This window comes from Psammomys obesus, unplaced genomic scaffold (genome assembly GCF_907164565.1).
Source record: "Psammomys obesus unplaced genomic scaffold, mPsaObe1.curated_primary_1811, whole genome shotgun sequence".
NCBI lineage: Eukaryota > Metazoa > Chordata > Mammalia > Rodentia > Muridae > Psammomys > Psammomys obesus.
The window spans coordinates 7,530,006-7,557,997 of NW_026594428.1; the positions used below are offsets into that span (position 1 = coordinate 7,530,006).

Consider the following 27,992-nt stretch of genomic DNA (forward strand, 5'->3'; position numbering starts at 1 on the left):
GATTATAGTTTCTCCTCCTTCTGCTCCTTTCAATTCCTCCCCATCTCCCCTCCCAGCCAAATCCGCTCTCTTTCTTTCTCTTAGAAAACAACAAAGGGATGATAATAATGTAAAGCAAAATAAAATTTACAAAACGTAATATTTCATATTTAATGCTGTAAAAAATGAAAACATCTCCAAATACTATTGATCTTTAGAAATCAAGTTTTATTGCATAAAAATGAAAGTCTTTAAAACTTTTAAGAACATCATGCTTAGTGCTACTCTAATAGAATAGTCCATAACTGTATAATCATACTTATACTATTAAAGAGAACAACAATTCCATTCTAACAACTGGTTAGCATGCTGCCATAATAGTCTATTAACTAAAAAAATATTTAAGACTGCAAAATATAAGGTAAGATATAGTTAGAAACATGCTATACTGCCTTTTATATTGTGAAATTGTCATATGTGGATTTTGTGACTTATTTTAGTAAGTACATCTGTCCAACCGTTTTTTAGATACTTAGTCTCTCTGATGATGTTGTTATGAATGTTACTTCCATTCTGATATTTATCTCATTTTAGATTTACAATGGGTGAGAATTGCTTTACTTTCTGGGATAATTGAGTGATTCTCACCTATTTCGTCTGTATAACTGTGTCCTTTATTGAAAATGATGCTTTTCACTCATGCTTCATCCAGTTTTTCTTTGAGTGTTACATTTAACACCAGTTGGTACTCATTCATTTTTTGGATGTATTTTCTAGGATTGTTTCTGTGTTCCACAGATGTAGAATACTAAGGCTGGGTGACTTCATTCATGGTTTTATAGGAAGCACCCTTTTATCACTATGTAGTTGGTTCCCGATCAGATTTAAACAAAGTGAAATGCAAAGTATTTCCTTCTTCATAACAGTGTGAGCATTTCCATGTTTACCTAAGAATGTATGCTGCATTGGCACATTTCTCTAATTAGATATTTTATTCTTTTTAATTGTTTCTACATTTTATTGCATTGTCACAGCTTCTTTTAAAAATTGGAGTATATTTTTCTTGTGTAAATGTCTCAATTCATGATCAATAAGAGTCTACTAGTGAAATATTATGAAAGGCAATTAGAAACCATAATACTTTAACGCACACTAATTAGCTCTAGTTAGCCATCCATTACATGCACATATTTCAAACTGCCAGGCCATCTATGATAATGATGTACAATTTCTGTGACTCGATTTCTTTAATTAAATAATTCATTAAAATCATGATTTACACTATGGAATATATATTTATAAAACAAATCATTACTATACAATATGCAATGATTCATAATACAAAAGTGCTTTAAAGCATTTTTTCACCTTACACTTACTACAAGAAAAAATAAATAAAAAGAGAAATATATGCTGCCTTTGGTTCTCTAGTTTATAGCCGTACGTTAAGCTATTTTTTTTTCAAAAATACAAACTTTTAATTATCCATCCTTCTGTCCTTCCCTTCATTTTTTCTTCTTTCCTCTCTTCTTTTCTTCATTTCTTATTCCCATCCATCCTTTCATCCTTTATTCTTGCCTTCCTTCTTTTCTTCCTTTCTTCCTTTTTATTTCTTTCTTACTTTTATGATTTAATAGCCTAAACAAATCAGTTTATAAAATTGCGTTTAGATAAAAATTACAACTATGGACATGGCTAGTGTTTTGTATTGTCTGCACATTATACACTCAACGTTCATAGTCACATATGTGAAAAGGATGGTTTGTTAGGCAGGCAACAGTAGCTACTGCCACTGGAAAAACACAGACCTGGTGGGTGTTTTCTGAAAACACTCAGACAAACAGGCTGAGGCAAAGTTAAGTGGAGATTTTACAGTGTTTTCAGTGCTCTGTGTGCTAGGAAAATGAGTATGGTAGACTGATGTCTGAACTGAAGTAGAAATATCATTCTCAGCTCACACCTAGTAAAAGAAAAATGTGAGTAAGACAGTAGGCTTTCCTGATATTTACTCAAATGTGAATGTTTTTGATCTAACAGGTAGCACATGAGATTAAATAAAAAGATATATAAAGGAAAAATAATTGGAATTTTATGTATTTAAAAATATTTTAAGAAATTTATCATTCTTGCTGTCCATAATACTTAAAGTCAATATTTTCTATATTGTACTGTTAAAAATACTGAATCCTTTTAAAATTTAATCTTTTTTTCATTCCTCTCTTTATTTAATGACTTTACGTCCCAATCCCAGCCCCTACTCTCCTCTGCTCCCAGTCCTACCTCCACAACTCTCTCCTACCACTCCTTTGGAATGGTTGGTGTTATTATTTTTTAATTCTATCTATCTGTCTCTCTATCTATCTGTCTATCATTTATCTATCTATCTATCTATCTATCTATCTATCTATCTATCTATCTATCTATCTATCTATCTCATAGATTAAATCGTGACCACAGTTTTCCCTCCTTACATTCCTGCACACACACTCCATTACACACAAACACACAGACACACACATACCCTCTACCCCAGATTCACTCCTCCTCCATTTCCCTTCAAAAACTATTTTCCTCTCGTGAAATATCAACCAAAGTTCCAATAAGGCCAAGCACAAACCGTCATATGGAGGCTAGATGTGGGAATCCAATGGGAGGAAAAGGGTCTCAAGCATAGGCAGAAAAGGCAGAGACACCCCCACTCCCACTGTTAGGAGTCCCCGAAGAACTCCAAGTTACACAGTCATAATATGTATGCAGAGGACCTAGCTATGACCCATACAGGCTCTGTGATTGGTGCTTCAGTCTTTGTGATCCCCTATGAGCCCTGCAGAGTTGACTCTGTGGGCTGTATTCTTGTAGTGTGAGTGGTTTGACTTCCTAGTCTCACTGCTGGGAGCCTTCATCTTTTATAATAAGATTATAAACGTAGTCTTTGCTTGTCTCTTGGGGATTGAGGGTGGTCTTTATCGCAGAAGGTATCACACACTTAGGAAATGGGCTCAGGTGATTTGAGCTGTATCTGACCTGACAACCTCCGTGTTTTTTTTTTTTTTTACTTTTTATTTTTTTAATATTAGTTACAGTTTGTTAACTTTGTATCCCTGCTGTATCCCACTCCCTCTTTTCCTCCCAATCCTAACCTCCCACCCTCATCTCCCTGCCTCTTTCCAAGTCCACTGATATGGGAGAACCCCTTCTCCACTTTCATCTGATACTGGTTTATCAGGTGTCTTCAGGACTGTCTGAAAAGTCCTCCTCTGTGGCTTAGCAAGGATGCTCCTCCCTGGGGTGGGGGAGAGGTCAAAGAGCCCCTCATGGAGTTCATGTCAGAAAGAGTCCCTGTTGCCCTTATTAAGGTACCCACTTGGATACTGATCTACCAAGGGCTACATCTGAGCAGGTCTCTAGGTTGCATCCATACATGGTTCTTGTTTGGAGAAACAGTCTCATAAAAGACCCTTGTGCCCAGATATATTTGGTCCTTGTGGAACTCCTGTCCTCACCAGGTCGTATTAACTACCCCACCCCTTTTTTTTTGATTCCCTGCATTCTACCGGAGGTTTGGTTATGAGTCTTAATATCTGTTTTGATACACTGCTAGGTAGTAGCATCTTTCAGAGGCCCTCTGTGGTAGGCTCCTGTCCTATTACTTGTTTGCTCCTACATCCAATGTCCATCCCATTTGTCTTTCTAAGTGAGTATCGATCATCGTACCCTGGGTCCTCTTTCTTTTTTGTGTTCTTTAGGTGGATAGATTTTAGTATATTTATCCTATTTTATAGGTCAATAAGTGAGTATATACCATGTGTGTCTTTCTGCTTTTGGGATATCTCACTCAGGATGATTGTTTCTAGGTTCCACCATTTGCCTGCAAATTTCATGAATTCCTCGATTTTAATTTCTGAGTAGAATTCCATTGTGTAAAAGTACTACAATTTCTGTATCCATTCTTCAACTGAGGGACATCTGGGTTGTTTCCAGGTTCTGGCTATTACGAATAAAGCTGCTGCAAACATGGTTGAGCAAATGTCCTTGTTGTGTACTTGAGCCTAAGAGTGGTATAGCTGGATCTTGAGGAAGCACTATTCCTAATTGTCTGAGAAAGCACCAGCTTGATTTCAAAAGTGGTTGTACAAGTTTGCACTCCCACCAGCAATGGAGGAGGGTTCTCCTTTCTCCACAACCTCTCCAGCATGTTTTGTCACTTGAGTTTTTTGATCTTAGCCATTGTGGTGGGTGTCAGGTGAAAACTCAAGGTCGTTTTGATTTGTATCTCTTTGACAGCTAAGAACGTTGAGCATTTCTTTAAGTGTTTCTCTGGCATTCTGTATTCTGCTAGTGAGAATTCTCTGTTTAGCTCTGTACCCCATTTTTTAATCAGATTGCTTGATTTGCTGCTTTTTAACTTCTTTAGATCTTTATATATTCTGGATATCAGCCCTCTATCAGATATAGGGTTGGTGAAGATCCTTTCCCAGTCTGTAAGCTGTCGTTTTGTTTTGATGATGATGTCCTTTGCTTTACAGAAGCTTTTCAGCTTCGTGAGGTCCCATTTATCGATTGTTGCTCTTAGAGCCTGTGCTGTTGGTGTTCTGTTCAGGAGGTTGTGTCCTGTGCCAATGAGTTCCAATGTCTTACTCACTTGTTCTTCTAACCGAATTAAGTGTATCTGGTTTTATGTTGATATCTTTGATCCACATGGACCTTAGTTTTGTGCAGGATGATAAATATGGATCTATTTTCATTTTTCTGCATGTAGGCATCCAGTTGGACCAGCACAATTTGTTGAAGATGTTGTCATTTTTACACTGAATGGTTTTGGCTTCTTTGTTAAAAATCAAATATCCATACCTATAGGTATGTGGGTTTAATTTTGGTTCTTCTATTCGGTTCCATTAATCCACTATTCTATTTCTATGCCAATACCATGCCACTTTACTACTATTGCTCTGTAGTACAACTTGAGATCATGGATGGAGATACCTCCAGATGATCTGTTGTTGTACAGGACCATTTTGGAAATTGTAGGTTTTTTCTTTCTCCCTATGAAGTTGATAATTTTTTCTCTCAAGATCTATGAAGAATTGTGTTGGTATTTTGATGGGAATTGCATTGAATCTGTAGATTGCTTTTGGCAGAATAACCATTTTCACTATTTAATCCTAGCGATACATGAACACGGGAGTTCTTTCCATCTTCTGATATCTTTTTGGATTTTTTTCTTCAGAGACTTGACGTTTTTCTCATGCAGGTCTTTCACTTGTTTGGTTAGAGTCACTCCAAGGTACTTTATGTTATTAGTGGCTATTGTGAAGGGCGTAGGTTCTCTAATTTCTTTCTCAGCCGATTTGTCTTTGGTGTACAGGAGGGCTTCTGATTTTTTTGAGTTAATTATGTATCCAGCCACTTTGCTGTAGGTGTTTATCAGCTGAAGAAGTTCTCTGGTTGAATTTTTAGGGTCGCTCATGTATACTATCATATCATCTGCGAATAGTGAAACTTTGATCTCTTCTGTTCCTATTTGTATTCCCTTGATCTCCTTTAGTTGTCTTATTGTTCTAGCTAGAACTTCAAGTACTATGTTGAAGAGATATGGAGAGAGTGGACAGCCTTGTCTTGTCCCTGATTTCAGTGGGATTGGTTCGAGTTTCTCTCCATTGAGTTTGATGTTGGTTATAGGCTTGCTGTATATTGCCTTTACTATGGTTAGGTACGTTCCTTGAATCCCTGATCTCTCCAAGACTTTAAACATGAATGGGTGCTGGATTTTGTCAAATGCTTTTTCTGCATCTAAGGAATTGATCATGTGGATTTTTCCCTTCAGTTTGTTTATGTGGTGGATTACATTGATGGAGTTCCACATATTGAACCACCTTTGCATGCCTGGGATGAAACCTTCTTGGTCATGGTGGATGATATCTTCTCTGTGCTCTTGGATTCATTTTTCCAGTATTTTATTGAGTATTTTTGCATCAATGTTCATAAGAGAGACAGGTCTGAAGTTCTTTTTTGTTGTTGTTGTTGTTGTTGGGTCTTTGTGTGGTTTAGGTATCAAGGTGACTGTGGCTTTGTAGAATGAGTTTGGTAATGTTCTTTCTGTTTCTATTTTGGGGAATAGTTTGAGGAGTATTACTATTAGTACTTCTTTGAAGGTCTGGTTGAATTCTGCACTTAAACCATCTGGCCCAGGGCTTTTCTTTGGAGGGGAGACTGTTAATGACTGCTTCAATTCCCTTGGGGGATATAGGGCTATTCAGTCTTTCTACCTGATCTTGACTTAATGTTCATAGATAGAATCCATCAAGAAAATTGTCCATTTCATTTAGATTTTCAAATTTTGTGACATGTAGGCTTTTGTAATATGACGTAATGATTGATTAGATTTCCTCAGTGTCTGTAGTTATGTCACCTTTTCATTTCTGATTTTGCTTATTTGGATAGATTCTCTCTGCTTTTTAGTTAGTTTGGCTAAGGGTTTGTCTATCTTGTTGATTTTCTCAAAGAACCAGCTTTTTGTTTCATTGATTCTTTGAATAGTTTTATTTGTTTCTAATTGATTTCAGCCCTGAGTTTGATTATTTCCAGCTGTCTGCTCCTCTTGGGTGTATCTGCTTCTTTTTTTTCTAGGGTTTTCAGTTGGGTCATTAAGTTGCTTGTATGTGATGTTACAAATTTCTTCTTGAATACACTTAGTGCTATGAATTTTCCTCTGAGCACTGCTTTCAATGTGTCCCATAAATTTGGGTGTGTTGTGCCTTCATTTCTGTTGAATTTTAGGAAGTCTTTAATTTCTTTCTTTATTTCTTCCTTAACCCAGCTGTCATTGAGTAGCAAGTTGTTCCGTTTCCGTGTGCGTGTCAGCTTTTTGTTATTTTCGTTGTTGTTGAGGTCCAGCTTTAGTTCATGGTGGTCAGATAGAATACAAGGGAATATTTCAATCTCTTTGTATCTGTTGAGGCTTGCTTTGTGACCAACTATATGCTCTATTTTGGAGAAGTTTCCATGCGGTGCTGAAAAAAAGTATACTCTTTTGAGTTTGGGTGAAAAGATCAGTAGACGTCTATTAGGTCCATTTGATTTAGGGACTCTGTAAGTGTTTTTATTTCCCTATTTGTTTTCTGTCTAGTTGATCTGTCCTTTGGTGAGAGTGGGGTGTTGATGTCTCCCACTATTAAGGTATTGGGATCAATGTGTGGTTTATGCTTTAATAATGTTTTATTTACGAATGTAGGCGCTCTTGTATTTGGGACATAGATGTTTAAAATCATAATGTCCTCTTTGTGGATTTTTCCTTTGATGAGAATATAGTGGCCCTCCTTATCTTTTTTGATTAATTTTGGTTGAAAGTCTATTTTATTAGATATTAGGATGGCTACTCCAGCTTGTTTTCTGGAACCATTTACTTGAAAGACATTTTTCCAGCCCTTTACTCTGAGGTAATGTTTATCTTTGTTACACAGGTATGTTTCTTGGATGCAGCAGAATGTTGGATCTTGTTTCTGCAACCATTCTGTTAGTCTATGTCTTTTTTATTGGGGAGTTGAATCCATTGATGTTGATAGATACTAGTGACCAACAATTGTTACTCTCTTTTGATGTGGGGTTGGTGGTGTTGCTGAGTTTCATTGCCTGTATTTTGTTTTTGTTGTTTTTGTTGTGCAGTTATCTATTTCCTCTGTTTCCTTAGAAGTAGTTGTTATCTTTGGGTTGGAGTTTCCCTTCTAGTAACTTCTGTAGAGCTGGGTTACTGTGTAGATATTGTTTAAATTTGGTTTTGTCATGGAATATTTTGACTTCTCTGTCTATGTTGATTGAAAGTTTTGCTGGGTATAGTATTCTGGGTTGGCATCTGTGGTCCCTTAAGGAATGTATGATTTCTGTCCAGGCACTTGTGGCTTTCCTCGTTTCTGTTGAGAAATCTGGTGTGATTCTGATAGGTCTACCTTCATATGTTACTTGGCCTTTTTCCTTTGCTGCTTTTAGAATTTTTTCTTTGTTCTGTAGGTTCAGTGTTTTTACTATGATGTGACGTGAAGAATTTCTTTTCTGGTCTAGTCTACTTGGTGTTCTGTAGGTCTCTTGTATGTTTATGGCCATCTCCTTCTTTAAGTTGGGGAAGTTTTCTTCTATAATTTTCTTGAAAATATTTTTCGGACCTTTGAGCCTGATGTCTTCTTTTTCTTCTACTCCTATTATTCTTAGGTTTTCTCTTTTCATGGTGTCCTTGATTTTTTGGATGTTTTGTGTTTGGAACTTTTCTGATTTTATTTTTTCTTTGAGAGACGTGTCAATTTCCGCATGTGTATCTTTGGCTCCTGAGATTCTTTCTTCCATCTCTTGTATTCTGTTGGTGATGGTTCAATTTGTAGTTCCCGATCTTTTCTCTATGTTCTCCAGCTCCAGGTTTTTCTCTATTTTTGTTTTCTTTATTGATTCTAATTCTGTTTTCATGTCTTGCACCACTTCCTTCATCTGTGTGAATGTGGAGTCATGCTTTTCAATGATAGCTTCTATTTTTTTTTGTCCGTTTCCTCTCTATATATCGCTAATTGTGCCTCTACTTGTTTGACTGTATTTGCCTGTATTTCTTTGAGAGCTTTGTTCATTTCTTCTTTATTTGCCTTCATTTGTGTAGATATTTCTTTGAGAGCTTTATTCATCTCCTCTTCGTTCGCCTCAATTTTCGTGGTCATTTCTCTGAGAGCTTTATTTATTTTTTCTTTGTTTTTCTCTGTTTCTGTGGCTATTTCTTTGAGGGCTTTGTTCATTTCGTCCTTATGGGCTTCTAATAGCTGGAAAAACAAAGTTTTAAAGTCGTTTTCTTGTGTATCTAGTGAATTGAAGTGTCCATTGATTTCTGCGGTTGCTGGTGAAGCCATAATGTCCTGATTTTTGTTGGGTGTGTTCTTATGTCTGCCTCTGGCGATCTGGTTATTTATAATCCTCACTGTTTGTTCCTGGAGTTTGTAGTTTAGGCTAAGATTGCCTCTTTCTGTTTTCTGGACTGTTTATTCAGGAAGTGAGAGAGGTTCACTGGTTTGGGAGTGTTTGTCATGGTTAGTTTTACCTAAGTAAGGAATATGACACTGGAGCTATTCGCATGCACTTTTAGCAGGAGCAATGTGCATGCACAGATTCCCTAACTATTGCCATGGCTTGCAGGCCATTAGTATGCAGCTCTGTCTGGGATCCAGGGATTGTTTGCCTGTGGGTTGCAGGGATCTCTTGTCTGGTTGCTTGAGTACAGAGGCCCTGAGTCTGGGACAAACACTCCCTAGCAGGCACACTCACTCCCTTGCAGGACCAGTTGGATTGCACAGGGGGTCCCCTTGCTCTCTTGTCTTCTATTTGATCCTGCTGGGGCAAATGCATGTGTAGGCTAACAGTCAGCCCTGTGGCACTGTAGCAGCAGGACTTGGTGTCCACCTGCACTGTGTTCTGCCTCTCTAACCTTCCCCTCTGCCAGGAAAGGCCTATGGTGGCTGGTCCCGGGGTAGCATTGGAAAGAGTTGGGTTGAATGTCCTCAAACCCAGATCCAGGGCCCAGATCTCTCTGCCAGAAGCAGCCTGGTGCTAGAACCTATGTTTGCTGGTGCCAGGAGAGTACCAAGTAGGGTTGAGTGTTCTCAGATCCAGAACTCGGGTTTCTCTGCCAGGGGCCGCTGGGTGAGCTGGAGAGGGGATGCTGTTGGCTGTGGCAGGCCGCCTCTCTGACCTTCCCTTCTGCTAGGGCAAGCTTTTGGCGGTGCTCTCAGGGGTGTGCCAGGAGGGGTTGGGAATTCTCAGTCCTCAATCCAGAGCTGGGGCTTTCTCTGCCAGGGGCCGGGGTCTGTGGGTGCTAGGACTTCGTTCTAGGCCTTATTGCCCTGGACCCGGAAGAGTGTCAGGATGTGTTGAATGAGCACAGTCCCAAATCCCGAGCTGAAGTTTGTTTGCTAGGAGCAGCCGGCAGCACTGGGGTCCAGGCACTGTGAGCCTCTCTATCCCCCCGGGGGGGGGGGTTATGACGGTGTTTTTGGGGGAGTACTCGAAAGGATTGGTTTTTCTCAGCCCCAGATCTCAGGCTTTTTGTGTGTGTGTGTGTGTGTGTGTGTGTGTGTGTGTGTGTGTGTGTGTAACCTGCAGCTCTTGCTGGGGCTGGGATACAAACACTGTGGTCTATGGTGGCTTCTGCTGGCCACCTCCTGCCTCCTCCAAAGAGGGAGAAGGGAGTTGGATATGGGGAAGTGCCTAAGGATCACCAGGTCCCGAGGTGTCTCTTCTTCTCGGAAGAGTCTGCTATGACCTGATTCTAGATGGACTCAGTTCATTGTTAGTCTCTTCCTGAAAGTCTAGATAACTCTGTTCAGGGTTGATCAGCCCCTTCACTCATCAATTTCGGCACTGTAGGTCCTTTGCCCTTCAGCTAAGGTGCACACTAGCCGCTGCCATGTTCTTCTGCCTGAAAACCTCCTTTTTACAGTCCTTTTACAGTGGTTCTGGGAAAGCACCAACTCTTATGAGAAGTTAGTATTGTGCATCTGCCATTACAGGCTTTAACACTCCAAAGTTATTATTTATTCTAATATAATGTTAAAAATGAAAACATCTTTTTGTTTGTTTGTTTGTTTGTTTGAGACAGTAATTTTCTGTGTAGCTTTGGCTGTCCTGGACATGCTTCGTAGTCGAGGCTGGCCTCAAACTCATAGAGATCTGTCTTTCTCTGCCTCCCCTATCCTTTTCTTTTATCTGCCACTCTGGAACCATATTTATTAAAACATTTGTAAGAACATAGCAATACATGTGAGTGCATGTACTCATTAGCTCAAAACTGAGAAGGAAGAAAGCAACTACCAATTATCAAGAAGAGTATTGTAAGGGAATTATGTGATGTCGGTCTTTGATGAATATTTAAAATATAGCCTAAAATTATAACATGTAATATTTTAGAATTGTGAAAATGTTCTCATAAATTTCACAAATAAAAGCTATTCCTCCTGAAATTCTGCTTCTCTTTGTACTGAGGACTTTATGCTGTAGCACCATTTGACAGCTCAGCTTTCAGAAGAATAAAACAGAATGTATTTGAAAATAAAAAGCAATTTATTTTAAGACCAGTGATCTTTTAGCTGGAACAAGTCTCACACAAAACAATTAAGCAGGGAATGTGGAAAAATTATAAACTGAAATAACTTGGATTTGTATGTTAATGTCAAGAAATCCAATTCAGATATGTGTTTATCTTGAAGAATTCCTCACAGCTAATGATAATGGTTTTTGCCTGCTAAGAAATTATGTTTAAAAATAATTTGCTTAGGTGAACCTAAAAATGAATTTTTCTCATCATTTAAATGAGCACAAGATAATGGCATTCTTATCAGCATGATGTCGACCACTGTATGCCTGAATGCATATATGATGTTATTAAAAATCCATTTTTTTCTCTTTTATTATACAAACCTGAGATAAAAATAAGTGGTATGTGCATGCATCATGCATACACCAGTTGTTTGTTAACTTGGTATTTTAAAATTTGATCAGCCAGATTCTAGCAGAATTATCTACTAATATGACAGGTTGAACACTCTGGTGCTGACTTGTGAGTTACTATATGTCAGACTGAGGTGGATGCTCTATTACTTCTGACTCAAACAATGGCACCGTAGTTCTTCAATTTTAGGTATTAAAAAAAAGCAGCAAGTCCTTATTATTAAATAATGCTTAAGAGAATTTCCAAGAGCCTTTAACTTTTCATCATTATCCCTCTGGAATGAAAATTTCCCTTTCATGTATTAAAATCACCTCCAGGTAACTTAGAAAAATATCCAAGAGCAAATTACAATGCTGATTCAGAAATACAGTTAATATATGATAAAGCAATCTACTTGGTGTCATAGAAAGGTAAAGAGCTTTCTTTGCAAAAGATATTCCCCATAACAATTTTGTTATCTGTGTATTCAGCAACCAGAAATATCTAAAGGGGATCTCTGTCAATGAGCTGAAAAAAGTGTGATAGTTATATATTCCTTTAATATCAAATAAAAATAGCTAGATAGCAAAAAATATTTATTATGGAAGCAAACCGGGCAGTATAAGAATATAAATTAATTTAAAAACAGAGAAACAACTTGAATGTCCTGGCAATTTTTCATATTTAATTCAAATATGAAGCATAGAGTAAACTTAAATGTCTCATCTGCTGTTTGTTCAGCTATTTTTGAGTCAACATTTTTTATTATTTTTCCCAGGAATTTTAAAACTCAGTCTACCAAGTTACATACCTGACCAACTTAAGAAAAGCCCCTTGCCACATCGCTACAATTCTCTCAAATTTCTTATAACCATCAGTTTGCTTTCATCAATTTTTATTTGGTCAACTTGTTTTGATTTTACATATGAGTGAACTCTTTTTTAAAATGAAACACAAGGGCATACTTTTCAGTGACAGAGAAGAAGAAACATAGCATCAGTGAAAAAAGAACTGGAGGTGTATTCAACATTAAAGTCTTTTTCTAGTAAATTCTATGTTCTAACTTATCATTTACAAAGTCTCATTGAGATATATTCACTTTTTCTCTCTATAGTCTATGATGATCTCATTAGTAGTAGTTATATTTCTCAAAAGTTCATATTGTATATTCATGTATATGTATGTAGATGTATGTATTTATATAAGCATATGCACACATGTACAATTTGTCCTTAATGCTGATAAGCTAAGAATTAAAATACATATGACTACCCTTCTCGAACACACAAAAATATTGTAAATTAAATAAGTATATGTCTCTCTAAAGCATATTTTAATTCTAAAAGGAAGACTATTTATGAAGTCATATTTGTTACCAACAAGAAATAATAACTATATCAATAAGATTACCAAAACATATTTTTATAGAAGTCTGCATTTGAGAAGAAATTATCTGGCATGTCACAGAAGAATTTTAAAAATTGAGGAGAGATTAAATTTAAGGTCAGAGAGGAGTATTTTAAAAACCTTCAGTGCATGCCAAACATAGCATATTTATGGACCAGCTTGTCCTATATTTGAGCATATGGTACAGAAAAAAAGGGTTCATAGAATAAGAAAGAAATATTCTTTTCTGTATTGATGTGTGTGCTTTCAGTGGAAGGTGAACACATCTACCCATCTGTTAGAGCAATGGCTTTGGTAACATGGTACATACTGAAGCCAGGGACAATGTTGGAGAGTCCATGTGCAACTGTCTGCTTTATAGAATTTAAAACAGACACAGAAATGCTAGTTGCAGAGCAAAAGACACTGGAATCTTTTGAATTCAAAGTATATGTAACAAGAAAACTACAGGAAAAAAAACCTATTATAATAAGAAAATGATTTTTTTTCCTGCAAATACAATATGTTGGGAAAGACATGAACAAGAGACATTGAAAACATCAGCTATTTAATAGACATAACAGAATCTAACAAGCATCTTCCAGCAGCACATAGAAACTGCAAATGAAGTCCAAGGCATAGATACAATTAATCAGATTAATGACAATACACTCTGCCTAATTTTTGTTCAAAGGATATCCAAAGAGAAATAGTGAAGGCATAAGAAGAGAAATAAATACAAAAACCTCAAAATTTTGATGTGAAATATTATGACAATAGCCACAATTTTTAAATATACAAACAAAATCAACATAACACCATAGTTTATTTAATATACTTTGTAATTCTATAATTTTGTTTTAAATGAGCCAAAGATATAAAGCAGACAAGTAAATTTGATTACATGTTTCATTTAGCTAAATGAACAAAACATGTGATTTCTGTCTTGTACAATGTAAAGGAAATGTATTTTTCATAGCCATAAAATATAAAAAGTATTTTAATCTTAAATTACAAACATTAAGCAATATCTGATAATATAATAAAAAATAATTTCTAAGTTTATAGAGTCATTAGCCTGTTATGTGAGTAGCAAAAGATAACACTTCTAATAATCATGTTCTCTTTTTTAATTAATTTTTTATTTTTTATATTAATTACTGTTTATTCACTTTGTATCTCAGCTGTAGCCCTCTCCCTCATCCCCTCCCAGTCCCACCATCCCTCCCTCATCTACTTCTATGCCCCTTTCCAAGTCCACTAATAGGGGAGGTCTTCCTCCCCTTCTGTCTGACCCTAGCTTTTTCTGTCTCAACAGAACTGGCTGCATTGTCCTCCTCTGTTTTAACTAATCAGTTTATTTATTTGCTTTACATCCTAGTCATGGCCACCTCCTTACTCTCCTCCTGGCCCAACCCTGCCCTCTTCCTCCTATCCTCTCTGCCATACCCCTCAAAATAGGGGACCTACCATCTACCCATCCCAGCACATCAAGTTCCTTCAGGACTGAGAACATCCTCTTCTATCGTGGCCTGGTAAGGCAGCCAATCCCAGGGGGGAAGCGAGCAAAAATAATGCAACAGTGTCTTTGTCAGAGACAGCCACTATACTCCTTACTAGGTCATCCACATGCAGACCAAGCTGCCCATCAGGTACATATGTATAAAGGACCCAGGACCAGTCCATACTTGGTCCACAGAAGGTGCTTCAGTCTTCCCAAGGCTCCCTGGGCCCAGATTAGTTGGTTCTGTTGGTCTTCTTGTAGAGATCCTGCCTCCACAGCCAGGTTCTTCTATGTTTTCGCCTACTCTTCCACAAAGTTCCCTATGCTCTGTCCAAAGTTTGGCTGTGAGTCTCAGCATCTGTTTCTATCCATTGCTGTGTGGAGTCTCTCAGAGGTGAGCTAGGCTAGGCTTCAATCTGCAAGCATAGAAGAATGTATTTCATAGTTTCAGGAGTGGGCAAGTGTTGGTTGGGCATTCCCTCAATGTGCTTTATTTTTACCCCTGCACATCTTGTAGGCAGCGTAAATTTTGGCACAAAGTTTCTGTGGTAGGGTAGTTTCCCCTCCCTCCACCAGGCATCCTGTATGATTACAGGGTGGCCTCTTCAGACTCCCTCTCCCTTGCAACAAGGGGGCTGAGCTAGAGTCACCCCCATACCCTACCAAGAACCTACCCTGTCGTAGGTCTGCCACCTGTCACAGAGATGGCCCTGCCCATACCTTCTATTCTCTCTGCAAGCCCTCTGTCTTCCCATCCACCCCAATTCTCCCTACATCTGTTCTCCACACTCACTTCCTTCAACACTCCCTCTCCTATTCTGTTCCTTCTTTCAAACACTTCTTCAGTCTATTTCATTTCCCCTTCCCAGTGAGATTTAAGCATCCTCCATTAGGCCCTCATTATTACTTAGCTTCTTTGGGTCTGTGAATTGTAGTATATTATCCTGTACTATATAGCTAATATCCACTTACAAGTAAGTACATACCATGTGTGTCTTTCTGGGTCTGGGTTACCTCACTTAGTATGGTCATTTCAGGTTCCATACATTTGCCTACAAATTTCATGATTTCATTGTTTTTACTAGTTGTACATTTGTGTAATGTATATTGTTTTGACTAGCTGTACAGTGTGTAAATGTATCATAGTTTCTACCACATGCTTCATTTTATACATAATTTCTATTTTGTACAATATAAAGGGAATAAATTTTAATCTGTATTCTTACAGAGTAAATCTGTACTCTGTAGCTATATAATGCAGGTGACTATTAAATCAATAAGAAATCATGCAACATTTAATAAAACCTAAGATTGAAATATACACATTATATAAATATGGTAGGGCATCTACTGGTGCATATGAACCAAATCTTAGTGACCTGTATAATGAAAGCATCAATATTAGTTAGGAATAGCTATTCTACAAGTTAGTAGTAGGGAGCAAACATGCTCCCAGGTAGTGAGTTACCTGGGATTACAAACAGTTACAAACAGAGATAATATACCCACTATTCTGTACATGGAATAAAGAGCAATCTAGCAGTGTGAAACCCAAAAGAAAGAAATGAAAATATCTCTAAGTAATCACATTAAAGGTGGGATAGTCTATATTATATCAAGAGCAGAAGAAAACCACTTGTACAACCACGCTGGAAATCAATCTGGCGCTTTCTCAGATAACTAGGAATAGTGCTTGCTCAAGATTCAGCCATACCACTCCTAGGCATATATTCAAAAGAGGCTCAAGTACACAATAAGGACATTTGCTCAACCATGTTTGTAGCAGGTTTATTTGTAATAACCAGAAGCTGGAAACAGCCCAGATGCCCCTCAACTGAAGAATGGATGCAGAAATTGTGGTACATCTACACAATGGAATATTACTCAGCAATGAAAAATAAGGAAATCATGAAATTTGCAGGTAAATGGTGGGACCTGGAAAGGATCATCCTGAGTGAGCTGTCCCAGAAGCAGAAAGACACACAAGGTATATACTCATTCATATAGACATGCAATATAGGATAAACCTACTAAAATCTGTTCATCTAAAGAAACTAATCAAGAAAGAGGACTATGGCTAAAATGCTCAATCCCCATCCTGAAAGGCAAAGAGGAAGGACATCAGAAGAAGATTAAAACAGGAAACAAGCTAAAAACCCCTCACAGAGGGCCTTTGAAAGGCTCTGCCCTGCACACTATCAAAGCAGATGCTGAGACTTATGGCCAACTGTTGGGAATGTGCATGGAATCTTATGTAAGAAGTGGGAAATAGTAAGATCTGGAGAGGACAGGAATTCCACAAGGAGAGCAACAGAACCAGAAATTTGAACACAGGGGTCTTCCCAGAGACTCATACTCCAACCAAGTACCATGCATGGAGATAACCTAGAACCCCTGCACAGATGTAGCCCATGGCAGTTTAGTGTCCAAGTGGGTTGCATAGTAATGGGAAGAAGGACTGCCTCTAACATAATCTCATTGGCCTGCTCTTTGATCACCTCCCCCAGAGGGGGAGCTGCCTTACCAGGCAACAGAAGATGACAATGCAGCCACTCCTGATGAGATATGATAGACTAAGATTAGAAGGAAGAAGAGGAAGACCTCCCTTATCAGTGGACTTGGGGAGGGACATGCGTGAAGATGGGGGAGGGAGGGTGGGATCGAGAGGGGAGGAGGGAGGACCTTATAGGGGGATACAAAGTTAATAAAAATTACAAAAAAGGAGCAGTCTGTTAGGCCACAGAGGAGGACTTTGCAGCCAGCCCTGAAGATACCTGATAAAACAGGGTCAGATGAAAGGGGAGGAGGTCCTCCCCTATCAGTGGACTTGGAAAGGGGCAGGGAGGAGACCAGGGAGGGAGTGTGGGGTTGGGGAGGGAATGAGGGAGCGGGATACAGCTGGGACACAGAGTTAACAAAATGTAACTAAAAATAAAAATAAAATAAAATAAAATAAAAAAAACAAAACAAAAAAATACAAAACTACAAAGACACTTGGGATATTTCAAGAAAATGCAGCTAAAGACTAGAAAATTAAAAGTGAATATTCATAATTGTTGATCAGTAAATAGGGGTTTTTAAGTAATTAGTTTTGGGCAAAATGTAGCTAAAACATAATATGGGGAGGAACCATTAAATTTTCTTTCTTCTTCTGATTATCTGCATAATTTCACAAAAAGAAAATTTGTGAATCTTATTATATAAAAAGGATCTTTGATATAATAAATATGCCCCAAAATATTTAAAGTCATTATTATTATTATATTATCATTATCATCATTTTTTTGGTTTTGCAAGACAGGGTTTCTCTGTATAACCCTGGCTGAAAGTCACTATGGCTGGCCTCAATCTCAGAGATCCACCTGCCTATGCTTCCTAAATGCTGAGATTAAAGGCATGTAATTTCACTGCCCTCCTTATTTTCTTAGCAGATTGTGTAATTAGGTATTGAATTTATTAATAATTTATAAGAAAACTGTGGTTACCCTAACATGTTTGCTACAGTACTGTTGCATATTTCTGAGAATTGCCAACATGTCCTGCTTTGTAAGCTGTGACAGAGCTGAAGAAAATAAATGAGATGTTTACATATTTAATGGAGACGTTAGGGGAATAATAAATATTTTCTGTATAATTAATGAACAATGGAAAGTTATTGATGTATTTGAGATGTGGTGAGATCTTGCCAAGGTCTCCATCATGTTTGCTACTTTGTAACAGGAATAGAGTTTATAAATTACATATATTAAATATACATAGTTGGTAGAACCAGAAATATTGTCAGTCACTAAATGATATAAGTGAGCTATGTTCAATAGACTTTTGTAATTGGATTTCTTGATATTTTCAGTGCTATTGTTTGATAACTGTTGAGGAAGATTACTTTTTTTCCAAAAATATACATATGTTTTTAATAGTTCTTCCAATTACCACAAGTATAAATTTAACATAATGTTAATTACTTGTATGTAATGCTGGAATAAAAGTAAGAAAAAAGAAATAGTACAAATAGAAATATAATAAAATTTTCTTCTTTTTTGGTTACAGAAAAATTAAATCAATTGACAAAGTCTTATTTTCTTCTAGAATCACATCCTGTTATATAATACTTTTATTGTTATTATTATTTATTACAAATTATTCATGTTGTATCTCAGCTGTAGCCACTCTCCCTCATTTTCTCCAGGTTCCACCTCTTCTTCCTCTTCCTCCACTTTGCTCCTCCCCTAGTCCACTGATAGGGGAAGTTCTCCTCCTTTACTAACTGACCCTAGCCTATGAGGTCTCATCAGGACTGTCTGGATCCTCTTTCTTTGTGGCCTAGTTAGGCCACATCACCAGGGGGAGGTGATCAAGACTCAGCCACTAAGCACATTTCAGAGACTATTCCTGCTCCCCATACTAGGAAACCTATAGGAAGACTGAACTGAGCTGCCCATGGGCTACATCTGAGCAGCTCATCTAGTCCTTCTCCATGTATGGTTCTTGGTTGATCAATCAATCTCTACAGGAACCTCTGAGCCCAGAATTTTTTTTTCTCTATTAGTCCACTTGTAGACCTCCTGTCCCCTCCAGGTCTTTCTGTTTCCTCATTCTTCCATAAGATTCCCTGCACTCTGCCCAAAATTTGGCTATGAGTCTCAGCATTTGCTTTGATACATTGCTAGGTAGAGTCTTTCAGAGGCCCTCAGTGGTAGGCTCCTGCCCTGTTCCCTGTCTTCTTCTGCTTCCAATGTTTATCCCATCTTCCCTTCTGAGTGAATACCGAGCGTCTTCCCTAGGGTCCTCCTTGTTGTTTAGCTTCTTTATAACCACAGATTTTATTATGTTTATCTTGTATTATATAGATAATTTCCACTTACAAATGAGTATATATCATGTGTGTCTTTCTGCTCCTGGGATACCTCACTACAGATGATCTTTTCTACATCCCACCACTTGCCTGCAAATTTCATGATTTCCTTTTTAATAATTGTTTAGTAGTATTCCATTGTACCACAATTTTTGTGTCCATGCCTTTGTTGAAGGACATCTGGGTTGTTTCCAGGTTCTGGCTATTACAAATGAATCTGCAACGAACATGGTTGAGCAAATATCCTGATTATATACTTGAGTATGTTGTGGCTATATGTCTAGGAGTGGTATAGCTGGATCTTGAAGTAGCACTATTCCTAATTTTCTGAGAAAGCACCAGATGATTTCCAAAGTGGTTGTACAAGTTTACATTCCCACCAACAAAAAGGAGGGTCCCTCTTTTACCAAAACTTCTCCAGTATATATCATCACTCGAGTTTTTTATATTAGCCATTCTGATGTGTATAAGGTGGAATCTCAGGGTTGTTTTTTGATTTGCCTTTCCCTGATGACTAAAGGTGTTGAGCATTTCTTTAAGTGTTTCTCTTACATTCTATATTCCTCTGTTCAAAATTCTCTGTTTAGCTCAATGCGCTATTTTTTTTTTTTAACTGGATAACTTGGTTGGCTGGTGTTTAACTTCTTGCGTTCTTCATGTATTCTGGATATTAGCCCTTGTCAGATGTAGGAACAAAGAGAAAAATTCAAAGAATCAGTTAAACCAAGAGCTGGTTCTTTGAGAAAATCAATAACATAGACAAAACCCTTAACCAAGCTAACTAAAAGGCAAAGAGACACTATCAAAATCAACAAATTCATAAATGAAAAGAAGGACATAATGACAGACACAGAGAAAACCCAAAGAATCATTAGGTCCTACTTCAAAAGCCTCTATGGAACAAAATTTGAAAATCTACATGAAATGGACAATTTTCTTGATAGATCCATTTTCCAAAGCTGAATCAAGATCAGATAAATAAATTATATATCTTTTTAAATTTTTATTAATTACTGTTTATTTACTTTGTATCCCAGTTGCAGCCCTCTCCATTATTCCCTCCCAACCCCACTCTCCCTCCCTCATCTCCTCCCATGTCCCTCTCCAAGTCCACTATACCTATATCCCTGAAAGAAATAGAAGCTGTCATCAAAAGTTTCCAACCGATGTGCCCAGATTTTTGGTTCTGTTGTGCTCCTCGTGGAACTCCTGTCCTCTCCCAGTCTTTCTATCTCCCCCTCCTTTCATAAGATTCCCTGCATTCTGCCCAAAGGTTGGCTATGAGTCTCAGCATCTGCTTTGATACCTTGCTGGATAGAGTCTTTTAGAAGCCCTCTGTGGTAGGCTCTTGTCCTTTTCTCTGTTTTCTTTATCTTCTGATGTCTGTCCCACTTGCCTTTCTGAATGGAGATTGATCATCTTACCCAGGGTCTTCCTTCTTGTTTAGCTTCTTCAGGAGTACATATTTTAGTATGTTTATCCTATATTATACATATTAAGCAAAAAATATCCTGCTTGCCTAGTGTCTTAGTCAGTGTTGTATTGTTATGAAGAGACTATGGTCACAGAAATTCTTATAAAAAAAAGAGGTAGGGGCAACAGCCATGATACCAAGTGAATAAACTGTAATAAATAAATAAATAAAGTAGATTGCTTACACTTCAGAAGTTTAGTCTATTGTCAACACTTTCACTTTCTTTCTTCAAGGCCTCAGAATTGTTTTTTTTTTTTTTTTCTGAGACTGATATAGCCAAGGACCATGCATGGAGATAACCTAGAACTCCTGCACAGATGTAGCCCATGGCAGCTCAGTCTTCATGTGGTTTCCCTAGGAATGGGGACAGGGACTGTCTCTGACAAGAACTCAGGGTAGGGCTATTTGATTAACTCTCCATTAGTGAGGAGCAGCCTTACCAGGCCACAGAAGGAGGACCTCCCCTATCAGTGGACTTGAGGAGGAGCATGGGAAGAGATAAAAGAGTTAGGGTAGAGTTGGGAGGGAATAAGAGAGGGGGCTATAGCTGGGATACAAAGTGATTAAACTGTAATAAAAAATAAAAAAGAATAAAAACAAAAAAGTCTTAATAGAAAAAAAAAAGTCTCCCATCCAAAAAAAGGCTTGGGCAAGGCTGTTTCAGTGAAGAATTTTATTAGACCTTCAAAAAAGAGCTAATACCAATATTGTTTCAACTGTTCCACAAAATAGAAAGAGAAGAAACTTTAGGAACTTTACCAACATCATTCTATGAGACCATAGTCACCTTGATACCTAAATGGCTCAAAGATCCAATAAAGAAAGAGAATTTTAGACCAATATCTTCTATGGACACTGACACAAAAATACTCAATAAGATACTTGAAAGCAGAATACAAGAACATATTTAAGATATCATCCACCACAACCAAGTAGGCTTTATCCCTGGCATGAAAGCCTGGTTCGTTATATGGAAATCTGTCAATGTAATCCACAATATAAACAAACTGGAAAAAAAAGCACATGATAGTCTCCTCAGATGCCCAAAAAAAGCATTTGACAAAATCCAACACCCATTCATGCTTAAAGTTTTGGAGAGATCAGGTATACGAGGAACATACCTAAACATAATAAAGGCAATATATAGCAAGTCTATAGCCAACATCAAACTAAATGGAGATAAACTTAAATCAATCCCACTGTAATTAGGGTTTTCTAATGCTTTATAAAATAAATTTTCTTTTCTTTTTTTTCTTTTCTTCTTACAATTCTCAGCTGCACCTCCTTCCCTTGTCTCCTCCCAATCTCACCAACCCTCCCTCTTTTCACCTTATGCTCTTTCCCTAGTCCCCTCATGGGGGAGGATCTCCTCCCTTTCTATCTGACCTAGCCTATCAGGTCTCATAAAGGCTAGCTGCATCATCTTCATCTGTGGCCTGGTAAGGCTCCATCTTCCAGGGGGGGGATCAAAGAGCTTGCCACTGAGTTTATGTCAGAGACAATCCTTGTACCCTTTACTAGGGAACCCACTTTGAAACTGAACAGGGTGTCTAGGTTCTCTCCATGAATGGTACCTGGTTGGAGTATCAGTCTCTGCAGGCTCCCCTGGCCCATGTTTCATAGCTCAGTTGGACTCCTTCTTGAGTTCCTGTCCCCTCCAGGTGTTTCTTCCTCTTCTATAAGGTTTCCAGCACTCTGCCCAAAGTTTGGCTATGAGTCTCAGTATCTCCTTTGATACCCTCGTGGGTAGAGCCTTTCAGAGGTCTCCTCTGGAAGGCTCCTGTCCTGTTCCTTGTCTTTTCCTACTTCTGATATCTACCCTGTTTGCCCTTCTGAATGAGAATTAAGCATCTTCCCTAGGGCCCTCCTTGTTGTTTAGCTTCTTTAGGACTACAGATTATAGTATGTTTATTCAGAAAATAGCAGATTGGCAGATAGACAGCAGCATAACTGTGAAGGATCCAGTAATCTACACTAAAGAGAACTGGGCATAACCAATGAGTAACAAATTCATTGAAAGGTTAAAAAAAAAAAGCTAGTGTTCATTATGGAAAGATACTATTTAATTATGCTTAGATTCCATTTGTCATACATATAAAACTACAATGCCCCCGAAAAGGATTATTTCATCTTAAAATGTAAGCAATTATATTGATTACATTTTAGGATATATATATATATACATATATATATATATATATATATATATGTATATATATATATATATATATATATTTAGTGCCTCAACATCATTTATTTATTGAAACTTAAGAGAGGGTGAAGATCTGCTATGGATATATATGTGTATACGTATACATATACATATATATATACATATATGTATATATATATATATATATCATGTATAGATAGATAGATATCCTTTTCTGAAATATATGTATCATATATATATATATCTTAGAGAAAAATATCTGAAAGTATATCTTAGAAAAGGACTTGTGAATATTTGTATCCTTTTTAATAGTACTTCTTAATTTTAATTTTTATTATTTATACTCTATTCACTTTGTATCCCACTGGAAACCCCTCCCTTCCCCCCTCCCAGTCCCATCCTCCCTCCCACTTCTCCCCACATGCCCCTCCCCAAGTCCATTGATAGGGGAGGTCTTCCTCTTCTTCCTTCTGATGCTAGTCTATCAGATCTCATCAGGAGTGGCTGCATTGTCTTCTTCTGTGGCCTGATAATGCTGCTTCCCCCTCAGGGGGAGGTGATCAAAGAGCAGGACACTGAGCTCATGTCAGAGGCAGTCCCTGTTCCCATTACTATGGACCCCACTTAGACACTGAACTGTCATGGGCTATATCTGTACAGGGGTTCTAGGTTATCTCCATGAATGGTCCTTGTTTGGAATATCAGTCTCAGAAAAGATCCCTGTGTCTAGATTTTTTGTTTCTGTTGCTCTCCTTGTGGACATCCTGTCCTCTCCAGGACTAACTATTTCCTGCTACTTTCAAAAGATTCGCTGTAATCTGCCCATAGGTTGGCCATAAGCCTCAGCATCTGCTTTGATAGTCTGCAGGGCAGAGCCTTTCAGAGGTAGTCTGTGGCAGGCTCTTGTCCTGTTCCCTGTTTAGCCCTTCTTTTGATGTCTATCTTCTTTGCCTTTCTGAATGGGGATTGAGCATTTTAGCCATAGTTCTCTTTCTTGATTAGTTTCTTTAGGTGTACAGATTATGGTAGGTTTATCCTATATAATATGTCTAATATTCCCTTATTAGTGAGTATATACCCTTTGTGTCTTTCTGCTTCTGGGATACCTTATTCAGGATGATCTTTTCCAGTTCAAACCATTTACCTACAAATTTCATGGTTTCCTTGTTTTTTATTGATGAGTAATATTCCACTGTGTATATGTACCACAATTTCTGTATCCATTCCTCAGTTGAAGGTCATATTGGTTGTTTCCAAGTTCTGGCTATTACAAATAAAGCTCCTACAAACATGGTTAAGCAAATGTCCTTATTGTGCACTTGAGACACTTTTGGATATATGCCTAGGAGCTGGATCTTGAGGAAGCGCTATTCCTAATTGTCAGAGAAAGTGCCAGATTGATTTCCAGAGTGGTTGTACAAGTTTACATTCCCACCAATAATGGAGGAGGGTTCCCAATTCTCCACAATTTCTCCAGCATGTGTTGTCACTTGAGCTTTTGATCTTAGCCATTCTGATGGGTATAAGGTAAAATATCAGGGTTATTTTGATTTGCATTTCCCTCATGACTAAGGACGTTGAGCATTTCTTTAAGTGTTTTTCAGCCATTCGATATTCCTCTATTGAGAATTCTCTGTTTAGCTCTGTACCCCATTTTTTTTAATTGAATTACTTGATTTGCTGTTTAACTTCTTGAGTTCTTTATATATACTGGTATTAGTCCTTGGTCTGACATAGGGTTGGTGAAGATCCTTTCCCAATCTGTAGGCAGTCATTTTGTTCTGATGACAGTGCCCTTTGCTTTACAGAAGCTTTTCAGTTTCATGAGGTCCCATTTATTGATTGTTGATCTTAGAGCCTGCGCTGTTGGTGTTTTTGTTCAGAAAGTTGTCTCTAATGCCAATGATTTCAAGGTTCTTGCTCACTTTTTCTTCTAAGCGGTTTAGTGTGTCTGGTTTTATATTGAGGTCTTTGATCCACTTGGACTTTAGTTTTGTACAGGGTGATAAGTATGGATCTATTTGTATTTTTCTACATGTAGATATCCAGTTAGGCCAGCACCATTTGTTGAAGATGCTATCTTTTTACCATTGTATGGTTTTGGCATCTTTGTCAAAGATCAAGTGTCCATAAATGTGTGGGTTTATTTCACGGTCTTCTACTCGATTCCATTGATCCACCATTCTGTTTCTATGCCAGAATGCATAGAAACCATGCAGTTTTTATTACTGTTGCTCTATAGTACAGCTTGAGGTCAGGGACGGAGATACCTCAAGAAGATCTTTTATTGTAGAAGATTGTTTTAGCACTTCTGGGTTTCTTGGTATTCCATATGAAGTTGAGAATTTTTCTTTCAGGGTCTGTAAAGAGTTGTGTTGGTAATTTGATGGGAATTGCATTGAATCTGTAGATTGCTTTTGGCAAGATGGCCATTTTTACTATATTAATCCTGCCAAGCCATGAGCATGGAAGATCTTTCTATCTTCTGATATCATCTTCTAACTTGTTCTTAAGAGACTGGAAATTCTTTTTTCATACAAGTATGTGAAGGGTGTTGTTTCCCTAATTTCTTTCTCAGCCCGTTAGTCTTTGGTATATAGAAGGGCTACTGATTTTTTTTAAGTTAATTTTGTATCTGGCCCCTTTGCTGAAGGTTTTTTTTCAGCTGTAGGAGTTCCCTGGTAGAATTTTTGTGTTTGCTCATGTATAATCTTATATCATGTTCAAATAGTGATACTTTCATTTCTTCCTTTCCAATTTGTATTCCCCTGATCGAATTAATTGTCTTATTGCTCTAGCAAGGACTTTAAGAACTATGCAAACAGATATGGAGAAAGTGGGCAGCCTTGCCTTGTTCCTGACTTTAGTGGGATTGATTTGAGTTTCTCTCCATTGAATTTGATGTTGGCTATGTGCTTGCTGTATATTGCCTTTACTGTGTTTAAGTATGTGCCTTGTATTCATGATCTTTCCAAGACTTTAGAGATGAATGGATGTTGGATTTTGTCAAATGCTTTTTCAGCATCTAAGGAGATGATCAAGTAGATTTTCTCCTTCAGTTTGTTAATATGGTGGATCACATTGATGGATTTCCATATATTTAACCACCCTTTCATGCCTGGGATGAAGCCTACTTGTTCATAGTGGATGATATCTTTTTTTTTTTTGAGGGATATGGACATAGAGATTTTATTGCCCTTTTAAAACCTGAAGTACTTTATACCTCAAGAGTGCATGTATCCTCATGCATTGTATCATCAGCATTCTTTTTTTTTTATTTTTCTTTTTAGTTACATTTTGTTAACTCTGTGTCCCAGCTGTATCCCGCTCCCTCATTCCCTCCCCAACCCCACACTCCCTCCCTGGTCTCCTCCCTGCCCCTTTCCAAGTCCCCTGATAGGGGAGGACCTCCTCCCCTTTCATAGGACCCTGTTTTATCAGGTATCTTCAGGGCTGGCTGCAAAGTTCTCTTCTATGGCCTAACAGACTGCTCCTCCCCTGGGGGGGGGGCGTGTCAAACAGCCTGCCCTTGAGATCCTGTTAGAAATAGTCCGTATTCCCCTTACTTTGGAAAACTACTTGGTTACTGAGCTACCACAGGCCACATCCGAGCAGAAGTTCTAGGTTATATCCATAGATGGTCCTTGGTTGAGTGTCAGTCTCAGAAAAGACCCTGTGCCCAGATATATTTGGTCCTTGTAGAGCTCCTATCCTTTCCATATCATACTAACTTCCCTTCTTTCATATGATTCCCTGCACTCTGCCGAGGGTTTGGTTATGAGTCATAGTGTCTGCTTTGAAACACTGCTAGGTAGAGTCTTTCAGATGCCTTTTGTGGTAGACTCCTGTCATAAGTTCAATGCACATCCCATTTGTCTTTCTAAATGAGGATTAATCACCTTCGCCTGTGTCCACTTTCTTGATTATCTTCTTTAGGTGTGTAGATTTCATTATGTTTATCATGTCTTGTAGGTCTATATAAGCGAGTATATACCAAGTTTTTCTTTCTCCTACTGGGATACTTCACTCAGAATGATCTTTTCTAGATCCCACCACTTGCCTGCAAATTTCATGATTTCCTCCTTTTTGATTGCTGAGTAGTATTCCATTGTGTAAAAATACCACAATTTCTGTATCCATTCCTCTGTTGATGGACATCTGGGTTGTTTCCAAGTTCTGGCTATTACAAATAAAGCTGCTACTAACATGGTTGAACAAATGTCCTTGTGTGCTTGAGCAAATTTTGGGTATATACCTAGGAGTAGTATAGCTGGATCTTGAGGTAGCACTACTCCTAGTTGTCTGAGAAAGCGCCAGATTGACTTCCAGAGTGGTTGAACCAGTTTACATTCCCACCAGCAATGGAGGAGGGTTCCCTTTTCTCCACAACCTCTCCAGCATGTGCTATCACTTGAGTTTTTCATCTTGGCCATTCTGATGGGTGTAAGGTGATATCTCAGGGTCGTTTTGATTTGCATTTCCCTAATGGCTAATGAGGTTGAGCATTTCTTTAAGTGTTTCTCTGCCATTCGATGTTCCTCTTTCGAGAATTCTCTGTTTAGCTCTGTTCCCCATTTTTTAAGTGGATTACTTGGTTTGTTGCTTTTCTGCTTCTTTAGTTCTTTATATATACTGGATATTAGCCCTCTGTCAGATAAAGGGTTGGTGAAGATTCTTTCCCAATCTGTAGGCTGTCTATTTGTTTTGATGACAGTGTCTTTTGCTTTACAGAAGCTTTTCAGTTTCATGAGGTCCCATTTATTGATTGTTGCTCTTAGAGCCTGTGCTGTTGGTGTTCTGTTCAGGAAGTTGTCTCCTGTGCCAATGAGTTCTAGGCTGTTCCCCAATTTTTTTCCAACCGATTTAGAGTATCTGGTTTTATGTTGAGGTCCTTGATCCACTTGGACTTTAGTTTTGTGCAGGGTGATAAATATGGATCTATTTTCATTTTTCTGCATGTAGACATCCAGTTGGTCCAGCACCATTTGTTGAAGATGCTGTCTTTTTTCCATTGAATGGATTTGGCTTCTTTGTCAAATATTGAGTATTCATAGGTGTGTGGGTTTATTTCTGGGTCTTCTATGCAATTCCATTGATCCTCCTTTCTGTTTCTATGCCAATACCATGCAGTTTTTATTACTGTTGCCCTGTAGTACAGCTTGAGATCGGGAATGG

The 27,992-nt window shown here is 38.0% G+C and overlaps 1 protein-coding gene across 2 annotated transcripts in view; it reads left to right on the forward strand.

Moving 5' to 3' along the window:
• Cdh12 (cadherin 12) overlaps positions 1–27,992 on the forward strand; it is a 402,089-nt gene that overhangs the window by 261,489 nt on the left and 112,608 nt on the right. The window lies entirely within an intron of this gene.